We start from the raw sequence: 20,527 nt of genomic DNA, 5'->3' as shown, positions 1-20,527 counted from the left end.
TACGACGTTTTTCAAATAGAGAAAACTGTGACAATGTCTTTGCGTTTACGTCAAGGTGACATGAGATGTTAACTATTGTGTTAGTGCTAAACATCCGTGACCTTATAATGTACAAAGTTCACTAAGTGCAGAAGGTTGGTATTACACATACATATACATGTGTTATGTGAGCAACACATATGGACGGGAAATTGCCGGAAAAATCTGAAATTTATTATATTTATATTATAAATAAAAATCAATTGTCGAATATATGGATGAATCCAAATCCCAGCAGGAATATTTCGGAACAAATCGACATTGAAACTTTAAAAAAAGGGTTTATTCCTTCTTATAAGACTAAGTTAATATAATAATTTTATTGTCGTTTTATTTTATTGTATGGAAAAATTAGGTCACATTTTCTTTATTAGTAGTCAGCTAGTTTTTAATTGAAGAAAAACATGAATCTTAAAGTGTCGATTTATGATAACAATTATTGGCTAACAAAAAAAAAAACAGATCGTCTGCATCATCGCACGAATGTTGACTTGAGACTATTAAAATGCGTTAATCCAATGTATTGTTGATCATTGCAAGTTGCAAGTTGATCATGCATTGTATTATGCAATTTTCCAATAACGATATTGCCAAAAAATATTATATATTTAATTTGCATATTATTAACATCTTAATCTTATTATTTATGTTTTAATTTATTACATATTTATTCATTTATTTCTTATCGGCGATGTATAATTTTCTAGTCGTGAATGTTGCCAGTTACTATGCAAGTGATCCATTAATTATTTTTTTATTTTTAGTGAAAATAAAAATAAATAAAATTATGGTAAATAATGGTAGTTTGAAAGAAAAAAATAAATGTATTTCCCCAAGATTTAGATAAATAATGATAAATTATAAAAATATTTTCCCTTTAAAGTTATTTTATAGTTATTGAAGTCATTAAAGACGATTTTATAGACTCATTTCAAAAAAACTTTTTTCAATCTATTGTAAATATTTAGGTTATATACAATAATAAAAATATTTACAATATATGTGCTGCTTAGATTGGTAAACAAGCTTACGACCTACCTGATGAAAAGTGATAATCATCACCTATAGATATGAACAGTACAATAAATTTTACATTAGTGTGACGTCTAATACCTCTCACGTATTTCCATTATTGATAAATATTTGTGTTAAATATTTATTTACATTTCCATCACTAAAATTACGGGGTATATATTAATAGTGTAATTATAATTATAGTGAATCTAGTGTACTGTAATTATAGTGATGGAAATGTAAAACAAAGATCTTAGACTCTCCATTGCCGAGATTCATTAACCTTAAATGACATTTAAAGAGAGAAGTAGTTTTATTAGTGTAAAGTGCAAGTTCAATATATTTTTTGGGCCATTAAAAAATAAAAAGAATTAAAAAAAAACTGTAAAACACTATTTTACGCTCGATAAATTAAGTACTTTAAGTAAACTGACTAATATTTCTATTTCTTCATTACTACTAACTATAACTCTAATTATTATAGTCTCTCTCTTTATTACTTTTGTTCATAATACGTAATTACAAAATTATACAGATACACGTATATACTTGTAGATCCTTGACTTTAATTATAAGTTAATATCGTAATTTAAAATCAACGGAAATCCGCCGAAGTTTTGCTACACATTGACCTGTCAAACTAGTAAATTTAAACGCTCTTATTTTATATCCAAGTCGACTTATGTAGCTACATTGTAAGTACATTACATATTAGCTAGTAATTCTATCGAAAAGCCTATAGCTCTATCTCCTACATAGTAATTAATATTCTGTAACTATTGTCTAATATAAACATGAATGTCAAACTGTTGGGCTTTTCTAACAAAATTATTTATTTAAAAATAATATAATCATGTGATTGTTCTATCTTAAGAACTATCTTAAGTCTAGGATCGACATGTAAACATGAGATAAGTAATAAAAGTAAATGTAACAGATGTATTTAAAGATAAAAATAAGAAAGAGATTTTTCTTATTTACGCTTGATACTCTCTACCTTTTATTTTCTAGAATCTAGGTGACTAAGACCTTTAAAAATATTTTTATATATGTAGTCCTTTTGTTTTAATAAGTCTTTTTATGTCAGCTGAAGAAAACTGTTTAAAATCATTTGTAGTGGTTCCTCTATTACGTCTATTTTAGCCGCTTAATTAATCATGTGTACTTATATTGAGTGTACAGCTACATCTGTACTTAAGATCCTTATGTTACATGGGTTGGCAATAGACGAAAGATGCATTTATTATTGCAAGAATTCATAAACTTCAGTGCTTATTTGCAATTAAATAGACCGTATGTTTGCTTCTGTGCAAAAATTAACCCGGACAAAAATCTCGATCAAAATAAATTAGTATAAGAGAATAAATTTTCCTTCAACCCTAAAAGAAGTATAAAACTGATAACTGCGGGGGCACAACAGGTAGGCGACACACATGCGCGCGTGACATGTGACCGCGTGTAAGTACTCACAAACACAATAATGGATCACCTGTACACGAGCACACATACTCGGAGCGCAATAAATCTGCCCACACGAGCAAAATAGTTCACACACACATACTCGCCGGTTTCACCTTAGTAACCTCCACACAAGGGTCGTATACGAGTTCACTTGATATCACACTCTTGCGTTTTCACCTGTTGATGCGTTGAGAGTGTAGTGGTGACTCGGTGTGTTTCAGTCGGTCCGTCTGTTTGGCGCGCTTAGGTCGTATCGTCTGGCCGTTTGCCGTTGTGTCGACCACGTGCCGCGTGCTGAATGTTAATTGCGTACTTACCTGTTGATAGTACGCTCGACTTGCCTGCCGATATCAGTGGTGCTGCGTTTGGATTTTTTATCCCTACCTTCAACTTTGTCCTATGTCAGGACTGTGATAGTGGACTGTGCATTCGATAGTGAACTTGTTATACTGAACGTTTTGTTTTTATTTCGGCAAACTGAGGAACATATCGACGACCGAGGAATATATTTGGAAATACGTGAAAGGTAGGTGGTAGCTATGATCGAATTAAGATGCTATACAAAAATGGCCTTTGTTAACTTGAATAACATATGAAGCTGAAATATGAAATATTTTATATAATTTTAATATATGCGACACGATATAATTAGTTATGACTAAATTCCTCGTTTTATGTTCCTAATGGTTTGTATTGATAGAAATATTGGGTTATAAATAGTTATGTATGATGTGCTTGTTGTTTATATCTACCATATTAAGTAGGTGACTATATTATTCAAGTACTTACTTAGGTATTTGCTAGTGAACAAACAGTTAATTTAGTCAATAAGTATCCTTGTTTAAGTATCACTTTTCAATTAAACTATTATTTCTTACCTATGTAGTAGTGTAACTATCTCCATTATAATTATGAAAAATTATTTTTCACTTGCAATTAAATAAATAATTGAAAAATGTTATCAAAATAATCATCAAAGAAAAATAAATAAATAGTAATTTAATAAATTAAATATTAGTCGGTGACTGATTAATTTTAAACTAATTAACGTGGAATAAGTATAACAGAAGATACATTAAATGTGCCTTATAAACAGTATAGTAAATGTTTAATTAGAGTTAGCTTGAAAATTTAATTATTTATTAAATCTCTTATAGTTATAAACTCTCCATATAAATATTTTTTTATAGTCAAAATAAATCAATTTTAACTTCAAAAAATTAGGTTAGATTAATACTTTCTATCAGTCAAATGTATCAATTTACTTACATTGAACGATTAAGAATTAATAAAAACACATTTAAAAAAAGAACACAAGTTTCTATTTATATAAGTACCCATTATCTTTATTGTTAATATATATATTACGTTTGTTTATTCAATAAAACACAAAATCGGTAATCTTCAAATTTTCTTTTCATATTTTTAATTTAAAGTAACGAACTGTAATTTAATTATAACAATAAATCAAACAATATACTTAAATACAGTAATGTACCTAAATCTGTACTGATAATATATAAAAATTGATACGACTACTAACAGTCCTGTGTATTCACTAGATTTATTGAACAATAACTCCATATATAGAGTAGTTCTCACTATTGGGTACTATAGTGCCCACCAGCAAGTTTGTAATTTGTATAATCAGGGAGTCAAATTGATTTTACCTACTACATATATAATTTCGCCTCATTCCGCTGCGTCTCGATCGTCTATAACCACAAAAACTATTTCTGATAGTTTTTATTTTATTGGTATAACTTATTAGAAGTAACATGTCAAAAGACAAGCGCTAAATTCAATTATCTTCAAATATTTATGAAATTTATTGAAATTTATACCTATATCAGTATATCAAATTAAGATATTTATTATGTACCAAAGAAACACGTAAATTTCTATAGATTTCCGAATCTGAATGGTGATTTTGACACAAACCTATTGGCGTCAAATTAAAGTAAATGGATATTAAATAGATTTTTGATTCGAAATGATTGCTTTAAATGTCACATAGTTTAATATATCGTACACATTAAAAATAAATCGGAAAAGGCGAGGTCTGTCCTGCACTGAATGATATTATCACTTCCTCATTTGAGTCTTTAAACTCTGTTGTTTATTTCTTTATCATTATTACAATCTATTCATTTCCCACTGTTGAATATAGGTCTCCAACATACATTACGCTGCAAAGTACGATCTTGTACCACTTGCATCCAATGAATCCCTTCCTCGCTTTTGTAATCATCACTTTTTATCGCGGGTTGTTGTTTACTAAACAATGTTTAAATAATAACATATCTTCAAGGTTAGAGACAACATTACTGCAATAATGTTTTAAAAAAATTGGTATAATGTTTTGCCAAATAGGTATTCATCTAACAGTTTAATGCAGGGAAAAAGGGATTATTATCAATGGGGTTTAACAGCTCCATTACTGCCAATCTATCGTATTAGGTCGACCTCCACGCGGTTCCCCCTGGAAACTGCCGTTGTTAATTCTTGTAGGATTACTGTAAGAAAACGTCAACTGGTTGAATAAAGACTTATTCAACCAGTTGACGTTTTCTTATAGCGTTTCCTTCTTTAAATAATTAATATTATTGTCATAATACAGTATCAACATTTTCTTTTTTTGTAATTTATCAATAAAAAATCTTCGTAAATCATCATTCGTGAAAATCAACATATCCAGACTGACTTCATTGTTATGTAACATAGCATGAATCTTAATCGAAATTTTATCTAACCATTGCACAAAATTAGATACGATTTTCACAGTTATATTCCTAAAAGTCTAACTTAAAAACTGGTTTAAGTATTTATTAGTTGTTTATTTATGTACTTATTAAAATGATTATAACATTATAACAGTAAAAACCAAATCAAGTAAGTTTTATTTTGATACGCCATCCAAAAGTAATCTACTTCAATAATTTCCTACTTCTAAAATACACTCTTGAAGATGTGCAGCACCTATTGATAAAATGTGATAGGAACCGAAGGGAAAGGGAAACATTTTTAAAAACATTTAATATTAATAAATTTGATGTGGGGATTGTTCAGAGCATAATACATGCTCCTATTACCAAAATTGCTTTGTGTTTAATTGAATTAGTAAATAGTATTGTTTAGTCATAATTGTAATAGTAGAAAACTTGTTTAGATTTTATGGGATTGACATGTTAAAAAACAAAAATCCCAAATTAAATGTAGATTAAAAAAAAATACACTCGTACGAAGTAGCGGGCAGAAGCTAGTTGATAATGAAATCATAGACAAAATAGTCCAATTTGTAATCACATGGTTCAACAACTTTCAAGTTTTTAAATATTTATATTAAGTCCTATAACATCTTTTTTGTTCGTACTCAATGTATCGAGTAAGGATTTTGCAAAAGTAACAAGAGCCAAGATCGCCTGCTGTGCCAACTTCTGAGAATAACCTCCAGTAATCGTTGGAGCGCATTCAACGTCAGGCACCATATTCAGGTCATTCCAGTTTACATTCTAACTAAATTGAGTACTAAAGGCAACAGGTGGAAATATTAACTTCCTAAGTCCACGCGAACAATCTGGCTTAAAACTAATATTAATATCACCATCATCATCATCATATCTGTATGATAAATTAAATTTTTCAAAGCGTAACATAAGAATAAATTCTCTTTTACTTTGTCCACGATACAGAACAGCTGCTTTTCGTGGTAGCTTCCAGTACGTCGAAATGCTGGAACAATCTTCCACCGCCAGTTAGGAACGCCAAATCATTATTCACCTTTAAAAAACTATACAAGAATTATCTGTGTACTATTTAACCTATAAATCTTACGGCAAAGTAGTTGTATATATATGTTTAATGTTTATATTTATTAATGTTATTTTATTCTATTTTGTTCGTATATGTAATTGGTTTGTATTTATTAGTTGTAATTTTGTTTTAATTATTATCATGAATATTATAAATAGTACCCTCTCTCTCCCCCCCTTTTATATATATATTTTTGGTGCCAAAAACCAGCTGTATGTTCACCTAGGACATACATTAAAGCTGAGTGGAGCCATTTCAGTGCATTTTTGGATGTAAAAATGATTATTTTGTTTATTTTTAATTATGGTAAATTAAGTTTAATTATATGTACATTTTATTTGCTAATTTTTTTTCTCGTTTGTTGTTTATATTGTATTTTTTACATTGCACTGAATAAAATATTTTTCTTTCTTTCTTTCTTTCTTTCATATCAGCCTTTAACTGTCCACTGCTGAACATAAGCCTCCCCCTTGGGGGTTTTTGCTAGTGGTTTCCATGCTTGGCAGGCGGATTGGCAACTGCAATCAGGCTTTAGAGATGTTTTAAAAGGGATGCTGCTGCACATTCCTTGACCCCCCTTAATCAGTTCTACAACACCCACGGGAAAGGAAGGGGTACTTATTTAATGTCGGGACCACATGGCTAATAGGTTTCTAGAGGTGAAGAATTTTATATATACTTAAAAACTATTCAATTGATTTTAAAAATTCTTCATATATACTTAACATATATATTTTATATATACTTAAAAACTATTCAATTGATTTTAGTTACAAACAATCAAATCTTTCCTCTTATAATATTAATACAGATGGAAGTAAAAAATGGTAGCATTCTTTTAAGATATTGTTCTATAAGTAAATTTGAACATTGTGACAAAAATTCTAATATGGTGCGTCTTAGGGGGGAAAGGGATTGTTAGTAATGGAGACTGAGAATCCCATTGCTAGCAATATACCCAGCCAGGTCGACCTCCTCGCGGTGCCCCCTGGAAACTATCATGGTTAATTCCCGATGAATTCATCATGATGGACTAACTGGCCTGTTTTCATTCTCATTGATCACCCTTCACTGGTGCTCCGCCAGCGTATACCGTTAACGCAGGCAGGGTCACCATTCCATTTTCACCCATCAAAAAAAAATATGGTGCGTCTAACTTTAATTGATAAAAATGAAATAGTAAACTCGTCTGCGCTATCGGTACACACTGGTGAGGCACCAGTGAGAGTTGATAAATGAAGATGAAGCAGGACAATCAAAGGACAGTTGGTCTACCGTGACGAATTAAACAATTGTTAGTCGCAATGGTTTCCAGAGAAAACAGAATGGAGGTCGACCTGTGGGGTCACTCTTGAAATTAATGCCAATAGACCGATATTGGAATTGAAATATTTCACACTCTCAAATTGTAATACTCGCGTCCAGCTGCCAAGTTTGTATAAGTGACTCGAATTTTTTTGGTGTTTTTAACTCATTATTTCATCAGGAAAATTATTCCATCTCACCGGTACCCCACTTTCTTAAAGATCTAATGATTTCCTTTCAGCCTATATATAGTATATTAAATAACGTAACCCAATCCTTAAACATAGTGTTAATATAATAATAACAGTTACTAATAATAATTAATTAATATTAAGGGAAAATTATTCCATGTGTCGATTAAGAAAATGGTTAATCTGTGTACCAAGTTTTGTTAAAATGTATTTAAAGTGATCAAGTACCTCAAATATTATATATATATATATATATATAATATTTGAGGTATATATAAAACTTTCACATTTCTAACATTAACGAGTAAGATAATAAATCAACAAGCTAACTGATGAACTTTAGATTATTTTCAATTTGAAAATCATAAATAAATTCAATTTATATTTATTTCAATTGAAGTTATCACCTTCCAAACTCAATCATTGACGCACATAAAATATCTTATTAGGAATTATTGAAAAGAATCTACCGTAAAATTACACTTTTCAACATAAAGGAAACATATTTAATAACGTCTCGATGCTGTTCAACCGGTAAAAAACACGTTACTGATGTACTGATGACGTCATCGGTATCGATTACAATAGTAATCGCCTGTAATTACTTGTATAGTTATAATACGGGTCGTGCTGTACGCGTGTGAACACAGATAATTAGCTACGGTCATCGTAAGTACCAAGCATGTCATGAACAGGGGGTCTACCATGAAATGAAGTTCCGAATTTTCGGACTTAATTTCGTGTTTTCGTTCATACTTAAATCGACCCAGTAAATGAAGTTTAATATTTTGTTCGTCATAAATCGTATCACAAAAGTCCAAAAGAACTATATTTTAATATTTTTAATACTTTTAAACGATATGTTTGGTACGAGTACAATTTTATCATCAAATTTGTGTGTGTGGCTTTGAAAATTTGGAAAATATTTTATGGTAGGCCCTGTGATTTTCTGATAGGTCTTTGCAGTCCGACATTAGGAGTGTCATTCAACGAGTCCGTTTTTTCGTTATCAACCAACTTCAAAAATAAGGAGGAAATCATTTCGTTTGTATTTTATGTTTATGATCTCATAACTCTGTCAGTTGTAAACCGATTTAAAAGATTATTTATTATCTGAAAGGATTTTATAGGTCCATAGAGTTTTGCCAAAATCGATTCACTAGTTTCTAAATCACTGTTCAAGTCCATTTTATTGTGGAACAATATCTTAATTATCCAATGGGAATTTTCTTAAACTTTCATATCATCATACACGTTTTTTTTATTCTACTTAGAATGGCAAACAAGCTGACGGCCCACTTGATGGGAAGTGGTAACCGTCGCCTATAGACATGAGCAGTACCATGGACATAACAGAGTATACTGTTTCGCCCATGATACACCCCATGCGTTGCCATTTCTGAGGACTCAGGTGTTATTCCTCTGTACCCTGTAAATTCACGCCATATCCCACCCTTTAAACAAACACAGTATATATATATATATAAACACGAATGGGACAGTATTCAAATCGACTTTTGTGATTCCCTCTGGTAACATGTAATAGTGAAGAAGTTTCAAGTTTGGTTTTGGAGATTTTAGAGCCAATATGACATTTCCCTTTTTACATTTGATATATATGAAATTGGTATAGGATTAATACAGGAATATCATTATTAGAACAAAATATCAGACTGTTTAAAATTAATTCCACAATTGTTACATTACATAACCGCCCACTTCCTAGAAGTCGCTTAAATATAAATTTATCGCAGACTATAAGGTTTTTATTTTAATAGATAACAATGAAATAGTAACCTTACCTGTACTAACGGTATGCGCTGGGATCACCAGTGAGGATAATAAGTGAGAATGAAAAGGTAAGTTAGTTAGCCCACCATGATGAATATATTTGAAATTCAGCGCGATGGTTTCCAAGGGGGACCGCAGGCGACCTGACATGGTGGCTAACAATAGGACCAATAGTCTGCATTATTAACAATCCCTTTACTTCCCCCACCGAATATACGAAAGACAATATATCATATATATTTATATACTATATATATTATATATTTATATATGTTGAATTTACTGGGTACAGAGGAATAACATCTGAGTCCTCAGGAATGGCAACGCATGGGGGGTATCATGGGCGAAACAGTATACTCTGTTATGTCCATGGTACTGCTCATGTCTATAGGCGACGATTACCACTATTCATCAGGTGGGCCGTCAGCTTGTTTGCCAATTTAAGTTGTATAAAAAAAAGTCTATTATATAATTTATTATTATAATATTTTAAATCATTTTGCATATAATTTTATTGCACCGTACAACATAGTATATATGTTGATGACATTTTTATAAAACATTCATATTACAAAATCTGCATACTATGACTCATTTTATTCTACGAAAACCGGACAAGACATATACATATCATATGTAAGTCGTATCGATTAAATTCGTTATTTATTTGATATTTATTCTGTTTTAGAAATCCTGAAATATGGAATAAATATTAACTATTTATGTATTTCTCGTACGCTTTATGTTTGCACATTTGACCTATATATATACATGTATTCAATAATTTGTGATTCTTGATAATTTACATTAACATCTAAGATTAATATTAAATGTTTATACAGAGTGTTTATGTCTTTAAAACTGTGTTCTACTAGTGAAACTGAATATTTTATCTAAAGAAATATGAGTTCATAAACGGCATAAAACTTTGTAACTCCCACATAAACATGGCGCGTCCAATTATTAATATGGAAGATAAAAATTGTATTTGGGAAAAATGATAATCTTTTGGTAGAGCACTATTTTAAAAGAACGCCAACGATTAAGATTCATGTTAAAAAAAAAAAACTTTTTTTATAATCCAGCTTTATTTATTAAAATGAAATATATCATATATATTTAATTATATATATTATATATTTATATATGTTGTCCATACATGTGTCAATGGAAGTTTATTACTATGCGGGCGGTCTCGCTCCGGAAGAGATACGTCCATGTTCCTCATTTACACGCAGTGCGCGGGAGTGACTCGCGTGTCACCCTCGTCTCCCACAGGGTTGACACAATCTACTTTTGTATAAATCCTATTAAAATTATAAAAAAATACATATTTAGTACTCAATCACGCTTGTTCGCATATCAACCGAATACAAATGGACCGTATAATGAATTAATAAACAAACATGTTACTTTTTATTATAATTTACATATGTAACGCCACGCCCCAAGAGCTTGAATAAAAATAAATGCTTTATAATCTTCATAATTTACTTTATGACGTAAATATTTTAAGCTTAATGTTTATATTATGTGCACCGAATGAATAATATAAAAACTTTTCAAACACAAATTTATTAACATTCTCGAAAAGTTATAAATCTGCATGTATTCAAACATAATTTGTAATCAAAATATCTTTATGAACTAACAATTAATAATCACATTGTATATTTAAGCGCCGTTCGATTACTACATTAAATATTAAGAAAGAATACGTCGTAATATATTCAATACATTTGAACCACGATAGTTTCCAAAAACCGCGTGAAGGTCGACTATATGTACTGATAGTGTATATTGTTAGCAATGAGGTTTTCAGACTCCATTACTAGCAATGTCCAGTCTTTAAGTTTATATTGTAAATTAGACACTAGAACCTTTTGACAACCCTATGCGTATAGACTGTAAGTGATTAGACAATGGCAGGTCGGGTCGGAAGTGGGACGACCAAATGACTGTCACACGAGTTATATTAGAGTGACGCTTAATTCTAATAGCTCCTTGTAACATATACATTTGGTTATCGGATAAAAATATTTCGACTTAACTATGAACATATAACTTATAAACGGTCATATGGATGAAATCACAGGTAAAAGCTAGATAGATAATACATTAAATATTAAGGAAAATAGGTATAATAATACATTTGAAGACTATACCAAAAGACAAACGCCTAGATCTATCTGTTCATACTTTTTGTCTATGACGACATAATATGTCAGCCGAGGAATTCTTTGTTAAAATAATAATATTCTTATTTTCAATTATAGCTTATTTTAAATTAAGACAAGCTGTTGCTAGTGAGACGGTCGTAGGTTCAAACCGCGGCGAGATCGTGTTATCGACCGCAACGCACTGGTCTTACGGACCGAGTTTTTTTTGTTGGTCTTATTATGTTGTACTCCTCTTCTTTTGTATAAATATTTTAAATACCATTGTAGTGCAAATATATATATAGAATAATTGTAAATTTAAGAAATCATCACCATATCAGCTTTGGGGATTTTGCCCGTTGTAGCCACGCTTTGCAAGTGGTTTGGCAAGCGCAGTTGGTTTTGTAGATGTTTTAAGAGAGACGCTGCTACCCATCCCTCGCCTTTCCTTAGTCGCCTCTTCCGACAACCACGGGAAAGGGGGTAGTCTATTCTATGCCGGAACCAGACGGCTAAATATAATAATATAAGATATAATATTTGCTTAGATTATATAAACTAATTATCAAATTAGCAGACACGTTTTGTTTTTTATTAGTGTTCTATACACTTACGCACACAACGACAAAATATATTTATAACGATAATTTGTTTCAATAGATTTTAATGAAAACATAAACAAGTTGTGTTGACTTTGTTTTGAAACACTCTCTTAACTAAATTAGTAACAAATTGAAATGTTCAATCAACGAATAGATATCTGACTTATACTGGATATCATTATTAATTGATTTTATATTATTTGATTGTCTTAAAGTCGGGTCAATTATTAATTTACATTTTTTTTTATGTTATTTTACCGTGTGGTCCCGGCATAGGATAGGTCACTCCTTCTTTTCCCATGAATGTCGTAGGGAGTGACTAAGGGAGCTTAATATTCGAGGGATGAACAATAGCGTCCCTTTTAGAACATTACCTAAACCTAACTTAACGAGTTATGCAACTATTGGCAAAACCTCCCTATGGGGAAGGCTTATGTTCAGCAGTGAAACGTTCAGAAATGGTAACATAATTACATTTTTTTTATACAACTTAGATGGCAAACATGCTGATAGCTCACCTGATGGAAAGTGGTAACCGTTGCCTGTGACAGTACTATGGACATAACAGAGTATAACTGTTTCGCTCATGATACCCCCCATGCGTTGCCATTCCTGAGGACTCAAATGTTATTCCTTTGTACCCTGTAAATTCACGCCATATCCCACCCTTAAACCGAAACACAGCCATGCAAACACAAATGCTTCACGGTAGAAACAGGAATGGGATAGAGGTACCCAAGCAATCGACTTTTGTACAAAGTCTCTCTCTGGTGAATTTTTTTACATTTACATTTAGTTCTACTGAAACTGATAAGAAGCTAAAAAAAAATCAATTAAATTTAAAATAATATTTTAATTTTCAATTTACTTTATATCCTTTCGTTATAGTATACTTTTTCTTGTTTATTTGACATCGGTTAATTGACTTCGTGTAATCGTAACCGTAGTGCCACGTGTCCTCAAATTAAATATATTTCATTTAATTTAAAATATGACTACTTTTTATTATTGCAAAATAATAAAGTTACAAAGCCAGTAACCATTTGTATGCAAAAAATATTATCGAAAATCCCACACTGTAAATGTATTTTGAACGTGATGCAAAATTAATTTACATAGTTATAGCTTCATTTCATTGTTTATTTTTTTTTCTGAAATTTAAATTCTTTTAAATATATTGTATATGTTACTTAATGGTTTGTCAATAATCTAATTTTATGGTAATATATTGGATATAAATAAAGAAAAAATAGTCTATTTCAGTGTCAATAACTCTATCTAGATGATTTTGTTTAAAATAGAAATTCTTAATAATATTATAAACTAGCTTTTGTCCATGTCGTGCATGAATTTTGAAAGTAGGTATTGATAATATACCTATTATAATAGTATTGATAAAACGACACTTTTTTATGCGACTTAAAATAGCACACAACCTGACAGCCCACTCTGGCTCCGGAAAATGGTAACCGTCGCCTATAGACATGAACAGTACCATGGATATAACAGAGTATACTGTTTCGTCCATGATACCCCTCCATGCGTTGCCATTCCTGAGGACTTAGGTGTTATACCTCTGTACCCTGTAAATTGATAGCCACATCCCAACACTTTAACCGAAACACAGCCATGCAAATACAACTGTTACATGGTAGGAATACGAATGGGACAGTGGTACCCAAGCAAACGATTTTTGTACAAAGTGTTCCTCGGTTTTAAACACTTTGAATTTTAATTACTCGATTACACATGAAGAGCCTTTTTGTAAGTCAGTACACATAAAACTCTCAAAAGTATAATCCGAGCTGTCAGTATAAATATGATATGACAATATGTAAAGCGAGACATTCCACAGGTCGACCGGTCGGTCAGCGAGCAGTGAACACAGATAAACAGTAAGCAGTAGTCTAACGCCACAGAAAAAAAAAAGTTTTAGCCTAACTTAGTTTTTTTCAATAAATAGTTCATAAAAATAAGCAGTAAATAAAGAATGACAAGAAGATAACATAAATTACTAAAAATTAATACCATAACATAATTTTTTCTATTTTCTCCTATTCAATACTTGTCGTTGATAATTATGTACTAGTTTTTGTATAAAAAACTTTTTTGTTTTATTAAAATCTAGACATCTTTTTTGTTGAAATAAAATTAAGATACTTGATAAAATAGAATAATGTAAACTAAATACTTTATATTTTTTAATGCAGATTTTTGTATTAATTAATAAAGTGTTTGGGATAGAGATAAGTCAGACAAGTTAGTGTAATTCATTTTATTAGTATTCATTATTATTTATTTATATTATTTATTTAGTACAAGTATGTGTACAGGATGGACTTAATGCTAAAAGCATTCTTTTCTAGTAAACCGCTTAGAAGTATTAGAATACTCATATTTTATTTATAAACTGAAAATAAATCATTTATGATACTTTATAAAATAAATTGTTACCTTATTTGAAAAAATTTTTTTTTCTAAAGTTTAAACTACTGCGAAAGTATCGGTGTGTGTATGTATGTGTAAGAGGATATTGTGACCTATACAATTTAATTTTTACATTAACATAATGATATTGACACTGGAAAAGCAAGACACATTAAGCGCCACTTAGTTGATTTTTACGATCAAAATAAAAAGTCAAAATTAGTAGTATACTATTTATACTTACTAAATTAACGTATTCATTTCAGGTTAATAAGTCTCTTGTGTAATTTATTCTGTGGTCAGATTGGCTCGGTCGGGAAGCCGCGACCTCGGGACTTGATTCTACAGTCGGCGCACGCGCAGGCGCGGGCATCCGCATAACCTTACACGACATGCACATAACATATAATTGTTATACCCGACTCTGATAGAGAAACGCACTGATAATATAAAATAGATTTGTGTTTCCTTCTCCGCCGGAACATCGTAATTACTTTGCGGTACCAAAATATCTCTAACCAAAGAAATTACCTTTTATATATTATATTATATATATAATATATATATATCACTTAAATGCTCGTAGTTAAGTATATAATATACCTAATTTATATGAATTATTTACAACATATTTCTGTATAAATTTAAACTTGATTAATATAACGTTGATTTAACTAGCCCCTAGTTTTTTTTTTATTAACAGATTAATTTTTCTACCACTTCAAGCGTAAATTAAAATATAAATAAAATCTAATTTTAAATAATATTCATAAACAAAAATATTGTCGATTATAATCTAACATTGTTGAATAAGGTATTTTATATAATTTAAATTGTTTTTTATTTGCCCAACTTATCAGCCTTCATCCGCGTGATCGAAATATACCGGTAACTGAAATAAAAAAACATCATTCTTATCTATTTTTTTGCCATTTATTCTACTTGTTAAAACACCAAGAAAAAATAAACAAACAAACTTTCACATTTATAATATTAGTAATAACACAGTATAAAGAAACAACCAGTAGTCCAACGACACTGCAAACAGAGGCTCAAGTATTTTTTAACACTATCTAATATAAGTTCTTTGCTACACTTAATAAGAGGAAGTGGCTTCACGTTCAGTTATGATGGTTCTACTGTAAACGGAAAATGGGATTTGTAAAATAAATACTCATTGTATAAACTTAAGTTCGTTCAAAAGACCGTCTAGTTCGGTGAACTGTTTCGAATAAAAATAATATAAAAGAAGAAACATCTTGGCAGCTATTCGAGATCACGATCAATTTTTTACTGACCGTTCCGCATCAAGACAGGTGGAGGTTGCGACCGGGCAGCGACCGCCACCGCCACCACATCACCACAGGCGTACGTGACAGTCTGGTGGGAACGAAGGTTGCACCCGCTCGAAGTCTCTACGGTGGATTTAAACCGAAGCCATAAAAATAAATATCCAACTAGAACGGACACTGTCGTGAATTCAATAATGATAAGAACCTCCTCCTTTCTGAAGTAGTAATGGGGAGATTAGTCCCCATTGCTATCAATATACCCTATCAGGTCGAGCTTCACATGGTCCCCTCTGGAAACTGTCATGACTAATTTATCGTTGAATTCGGTACGATGGGCTAACTGATCTGTCTTTTCATCCTCACCTGTCACCTCTCATTGATACTCCGCCAGTGTATACCGATAGCGCAGGCAGGGTTACCATACCATTTCCACCCGTTAAAAACCTTAGAATATTCCGTCATCGAAACTAAACATTTTTCCTAAAGAAACATCAATAAAACATCACTAAGCTAAAATGTAGTGATAGTATTCATGAAATTAAACAACGAAGTCTAAAAACAATTTTTTAAATAGTCATACTAAATTGAATTCGGTGCCGCGTATTTAAAATTTTTTCGTTCTCATTAAAGTTTGCTATTACAGCATTTCTAAACAATAATCATTCACAAATATTGATAACTGTTTAATTGCTTTTTAAAAAAGTAAATTCAAAAAATTATCTCAAACATATACACACACATAATTATTCATACCGAAAACGTTTTGAACTCCCAAAAAATATGAACATAAATAAATTCCATACTTAATTAATAATCTTATCGAATACTTCACACCTATCCTCAAATTTTTAAAATATTAAAAGCTAATTAGGAGACCTGGTCGTTACTTATCTTAAAAATAACAGGTATTCGTTTTTAGAACTTCTAATATTTAGATTAATTATTCCATTTGTGAATAAGTAGGTAGTGTAAAATAGCAATTTAAATATCACATTTGTAATCATTTAGTTATTCGTCCTGCGTAGGAGTCAAGATGAACGCGAAAGTTTTGTAATAATTAGTAAAACATAATGTTTTCTAAAGTAATATATTAATAAAATATGTAAAATTAAAATGCAATATTACCTACATCTTGTTTTATTAATGTCTAAGATTAATGTTTATTTTTTTTTTTTTTTACAATTAGGTACACGTTGACACTTTGTTGATTAGGAATAAAACAGTTATTTTAGAAATAAGTAATTTACATTAGTAATGCATTAATTTAGTTTTAATTGGCCGTGTGATCCCGGCATAGAACAGGCCACCCTTTCTTTCCTGTGGGTGTCGTATGAGTCGATTAAGGGAACCTAATGGTAGAGGGATGGGCAGCAGTGTCTCTCTTAAAACATCTCTAAAAGCCTCACTGCGGTTGCCAACTCATCTGCCAAGCATGGCAGTTCCCATAAGAGGAGGTTTGTTAGTTACTAGCAAACCTGTTAATGGCTAAAACGACGAATTATTCGTTTAATAATAATTTATAATTAGTAACTATTTATAACTTATACATACGTAATGGCAGTGTTTTAATAAATTATAAATTAATCTGATATTAATTCTTCGCTTTTCTACACCTTTTTTCGATCGACTTTAAAAATCATGAGTCTCTCAATTCCCTTGTATTTTTGTTGCTATATAAGCGACATCTTAGCCTATTGTGAACCGATTCTGATAATACTTTTTGGAGTCAATAGGGATTACTTTCATCTTGATCCCATAATAATTTTACACGATAGAACTGTTACTGTTGTTCTAAAGAGCAGTATTTATAATATCTAATAACCAATTTTTGATCGATTTTGATTATTTAACCTAACTTTGGTGTCATTCTTATTTTTTTATGAACATTTAAGCCTGCGCAAAGATAAAACAACACTCAACGTATTTTCTTCAGTATAGATCACGCGGCAAAAGATCACATTTTACCGACAAATTTAGTTTTCGTCGTATTGTCTACGACAGTTTATGTCGCAGGCGACAATTTTCACCGTCGCAAGTCACAGGTGCATGCGTTACAGCCCATCACAAAATACAGTGTCACCTTATGAGAAGCTTTTGAAACATCATCATTAATATAAAATTATAAATTAATATTATTCAATAAAATGATAATCTATTTACAGACTACTACATCATCGTCATTTCAGCTATTACCTGTCCACTGCTGGACATAGGCCTCCCCCATAGACCGCCATAAGGAACAGTCCTGAGCCACCTGCACATACTGACTCCCTGTAATGCATTTGAGGTACAGACTACTTGACTTTATTGTTAAAAGTTTCGTTTTATGTTACTGTATTTCATTTGAATTATTCACTTGTCATTGTATATTTTTATTTATGGTGCAATAAAGAGTTAAATAATAATAATAATATTTATAATATAATGTTATGTTCTAATGTAATAGCTATCGGTTTAAATTACGTGTAATTTGATCGGAAAAACTCGTCTAGTTTCAGGTCCATCCGATAACCTTTAGTCTTGAGCGGCTATGAATCGAGTGCTTGCAATTTCTTCTCGACAAAAATACCCATAAATTAAATTGGTAATTATAACATTAAAATACTTATCTTAATTGTACGAAACTTACAATGCGCAAGCGCTTCACACTTGCCCGGTTTTCTATAGTCCGAATGGAAATCCTATTAACATTCTACAGATAGGTTTTGTCTGTACAGATGACACGGCAAGACACGAAAGGATCGCGCACCACACTTTACCGACAAATTTAGTTTTTGTCGCGCCTGTTGCGACAGTTTTTGTCGCAGGCGACATTTTTCCGCGTCGCAAGTCGCAGGTGCAGGTCACGTCGCGGGCCGTCACGAAATGCAGCATCACCGCGCGACAAGTGCGACTCGCCGGCGGTTTTTGTGCGATGAATGGACGATTTCTGGCGATTTGTTGCGGTGCAGGTGAGGTCGACAAGTGTCGCGAGAAGTCACGAGCGGGGAATCTGATACATCTCTCCAATTAGGGTACCGCGGTGAAATGGTAAATCTTTTAATTAAACAAATCAAATTAATAAACACATATATAGGAACAATCGTACCACAGGAATCATTCACAGGAATGTATTATGGTGCACCTGATATCGTTTATAAACACGAACGGCACCATAGATATAGAATACTATCACTGTGACACCCATGGTATCTCCCACGCGTTGCTATTTCTGCTTGTTAATTAATTTCTATACAAATCCAATCTATAAAAGCTACTTTTGACATTGCTTTTAATTATAAACATAAATAATTAGTAATACTTTTACTGGCATCATGATATGTTTTACATTATTAATTTAATTGTATTTTAAAGATTTTTAAAAAATATTACATACAATAGGAATGATCAAGATAATAAAATTAAACAATTCTATATTGATTTTTATTTTTTATATTTTATTATCTTTTAGTCTAAATAATAATAATATAAGTTGGGAGTTATAATATAGTAAAACTTTATTTGTGATACATATTACGCACTAAAATGAACTTCCGTTATAATAGTCGATCATGTGCTTCATTTTCAATATAACTATTTTGACATACATAAATATCTGTCACATCTATCTCCAACCAAAAACAAACTATTTTTAAATATAAAAAAAGATTCCAATACAAATTTGTCTGTTATTAGTGCAGTATATCATCAGATAAAAAATTAATTTAATAATAAGTATAAAATGACCTCACGGAACCCGTTCATTTAAATCCCTCTCAGCTGTTCTCTTTTTGAGTTTTTTTACAACACTGTTCGAAATTCAAATGATCTTTGAACTGGTTTAATAGAAACGGTGTAAAAACTTAACGATTATGAGAGAGACATACGTTTCAGATCGCGTGACACGGTCCAATAGTTTATTTTTTATTTTATTGCCTGCTCGCATTCTTTAAATTATCTGATTCACATAGAATTAGTGTCAGTCACTTTTACATCGATGCCTGATATGTAAAACCTTTATACCTTGATATTATAAATGTTGAACTGTTTATTGTTACTTAGTTTATAACAATTTAAAAGTAACTGTACGGTTATGCAACGATTAACTCGAGATAGCAAGAAGTAAACCATTATACTCGTAAACATTAAAAATCATTAAAAGATTCATATTATATCTGATTATAAGGGAATATTATATTTTTAATGTTTCGTTATAAAAAAAATACGCGATTATAATTTTAACAAATTTCAAAAAGAAAATATTGAGGTTTCTTCGGGGTCAGCCACGCGCACGTGACATTCCTAGTATTGCAGGCGTCTATAGGCTATAGTCACTGTTTACTATCAGGAAACTTGCTTACCACCTATTTCTATATACACGCTTACCACCTATCTGCATGTTTACCACCTTTGTAGTATAAAAATATAATATCCTATAACATAAGTAGTATTTA

General features: G+C 31.1%; 1 protein-coding gene across 3 annotated transcripts in view; it reads left to right on the top strand.

Moving 5' to 3' along the window:
* Window positions 1–20,527, top strand: part of LOC113520816 (mucin-1-like) — a 353,173-nt gene that overhangs the window by 108,952 nt on the left and 223,694 nt on the right. Inside the window, exon 1 of one of the 3 annotated variants that reach the window (XM_052897291.1) lies at window positions 2,713–3,040. The exons of the other annotated variants lie outside the window; for them this stretch is intronic. The gene's annotated coding sequence lies outside the window, so the exon portion shown is untranslated. Of the gene's footprint in view, window positions 1–2,712; window positions 3,041–20,527 lie in introns of those variants that run through there. 3 annotated transcript variants of the gene reach the window in all.

This window comes from Galleria mellonella, unplaced genomic scaffold (assembly GCF_026898425.1).
Source record: "Galleria mellonella isolate WM207_F2 unplaced genomic scaffold, CSIRO_AGI_GalMel_v1 utg36, whole genome shotgun sequence".
NCBI lineage: Eukaryota > Metazoa > Arthropoda > Insecta > Lepidoptera > Pyralidae > Galleria > Galleria mellonella.
Note: the sequence above shows the minus strand (reverse complement) of the source record. Positions and strands in the feature narration are given on the sequence as shown.